The sequence below is a fragment of the Penaeus monodon genome, chromosome 1, assembly GCF_015228065.2.
Source record: "Penaeus monodon isolate SGIC_2016 chromosome 1, NSTDA_Pmon_1, whole genome shotgun sequence".
NCBI lineage: Eukaryota > Metazoa > Arthropoda > Malacostraca > Decapoda > Penaeidae > Penaeus > Penaeus monodon.
The window spans coordinates 13,179,852-13,182,351 of NC_051386.1; the positions used below are offsets into that span (position 1 = coordinate 13,179,852).

At 49.9% G+C, this 2,500-nt stretch overlaps 1 protein-coding gene across 1 annotated transcript in view; it reads left to right on the forward strand.

Moving 5' to 3' along the window:
- Window positions 1-2,500, forward strand: part of LOC119592959 (follistatin-like) — a gene marked incomplete in the record, with an annotated part of 123,850 nt that overhangs the window by 81,244 nt on the left and 40,106 nt on the right.

Here is a 2,500-nt window from a genome sequence, read left to right on the forward strand (position 1 = left end):
CGAGAGATAGGCAATACGTGAAAGAGAGATATATGTGCGTGTGTGTGTGTGAATCATTATACCAGTATATGCATATATACAGTATATATATGATTATATGTAAGTGATATCTGTTGCAGAAAACATCAGATATGACTAGGCTTCCCCCCTCACCTTCTTAGCTGCCCCTCCTGCTCCCCTCCCCACCTCGCCTCGGCTTCCCCATCCTCCTCCTCCCTCCCTACTTTGGCCCTGCCCCCTCTCCTCCTTCCTCCCCAACTCGGCTTGGCTCCCCATCCTCTTTAGCTTCCTTCCCCTTCCTCCCCACCCACTCCTCCTTCTTAGCTCCCCTCTCCCCCTCCTTCCCTCCCCACCTGCTCCTCCTTAACTCCCCTCCCCTCCACCATCCCCACCCACCCTCTCTCCCCCTCCCTTCTCTCCTCCCCACCTCCCCTCTCGCCCCTCCCCAGCCCACCTTCTCCCACCTCCTCCTCTCCATCTCCCCCCCCCCCCACTCCACCCTCCCCCCCTCTCCCCCCAACCACTCCACCCTCCCTCCTCTCCCCCAACCACTCCACCCTCCCCCCACTGCCCCTAACCCCCCTCCCCCCAACCCCCCCCTCTCCCCTCCCTCCCTCGCCTCGGCCTCCCCAGCCATCGCAAATCACCGACCTCACTCCGCGCCGACGTTAACCCCGCGCTACCCGGGCAGCGCGACGGAGGAGGCGCAGCTCGGCCGCTTCACAAATCAGTCACCCAGAGCCCTTGCAAGACGTGCAATGGAGCCGTGGGAAGGTGCTCCCCCTCCGCCGAGACCTCCGCCGCGGCAGGAGGTTGAGAAGGGCGCTGGCCGCTAAGGAAGGGGCCCCCTGGGGAAGGCTGGAGACGGGGGAGAGAAGGGTGATGTCAAGGAAGAGGGGAAGGGGGAGAAGGGAGGATGTCAGGGAAGAGGGGAAGGGGGAGAAGAGAGGATGTCAGGGAAGAGGGGAAGGGGAGAAGGGAGGATGTCAGGGAAGGGGAGAAGGGAGGATGTCAGGGAAGAGGGGAAGGGGGAGCAAGGAGGATGTCAGGGAAGGGGGAAAGAGGGAGAAGGGAGGATGTCAGAGAATAGGCACAGAGAGAGGGATAAGAAGGACTAGGAAAGGGAGGATAAGGAAGGGTGTCAAGGAGGAGAAGGAGAAGGGAGGAGGACGAGAAGGCGAGACAAAGGCGGAGACCCGTATGCGTCCGGGCAAATGGGAACAGGGTACATGTTAGGGTAGGGTAAGGTTGGGTATATATAGAAGACATGTAGAAGGTCAGAGAGGATGATGAGGGGAGGAGGGGAGGGGAGGGGGGGAAGGAGAGGGAAGACGGCGAGGGGAAGATAAAGGAAGGGGGAAGGGGAGAAGGAGAAAGAGAGGAATAAAGGAAGAAGGACTAATTAGAGGGGTTGGAGGAGAAGGAGATTACGTGAAGGAGTGCGGATAAGGGGGGGGAGCAGAGGAGGGAGGGGAGGGGAGGATAGGGGAGCTAAAGGACCCAATAACCTCCCCCTACTACCCATCGCTTGCACCCCCCCCCCCAACACAATGTAGACCCCCCTCGGCCTCCACCCCCCCCCTCGCCTCCCCCCCTCGGCTGAGTGACCATGAATACAGAAGGCAAAAAAAAATGAAAATAAAAAAAAGAAAAAAAAAGAAAAAGAATAAAATAACTGAAAAAAATTATCGATTAATATGTCATGTTTTTACATTAGCAGTTATCATCTTTGCGTCTCGTTATGCTTGCTAATCTTAGAGGTGAGGTGAGTATCTCTAACTCCGAAATTCCAGGAGAGCTAAAATTGAATCCGCCAAGGCCAGGAGGAGGAAAAAGGTCGATTTTTTTTTTCTCTCTCTCTCTTTTTCTTCTTCTTCTTCTTCTTCTCGCTCTCTCTCTCTGTTTCTCTCTCTCTCTCTCTCTCTGTTTTTTCTCTCTGTCTCTCTCTGACTCTCTCTCTCTCTCTCTCTCTCTCTATCTATCTATCTATCTCTCTATCTCTCTCTCTCTCTCCTCTCTCTCTCTCTCTCTCTCTCTCTCTCTCTCTCTCTCTTCTTTTTTTCTCTTACAGAGCAAGATATTCTCTTGAAATATTAACATTTACATCTTTTTACTGTAGAATTTTCCTTGTAGAAAAGGATAACAGTTTGTTCAGGACCAGATGTTTATTTAGGTATGATGGTGATAAAAATAATGATCATATTGCTAATCAAAATGATAAGGATAATTGCAAAAATGATAATAGCAACATCAGTGATAAATATGGTGACAATAATGATGATAAAAAGATGAGATGTGAAAAATAGAAGGAAATTTTGTAGTGGTTGGAATGATGAATATAGTAATAATAATAACAGCTTTAATAATAATGATGATGATAATGATAATGAAGTGATGATACTGATTATGATAGCAATAGTAATGGTGGCTGTGATAATAATAATAACAATAATAATGATAATAATAATAATAATAATAGTAATAATAATAATAATTATAT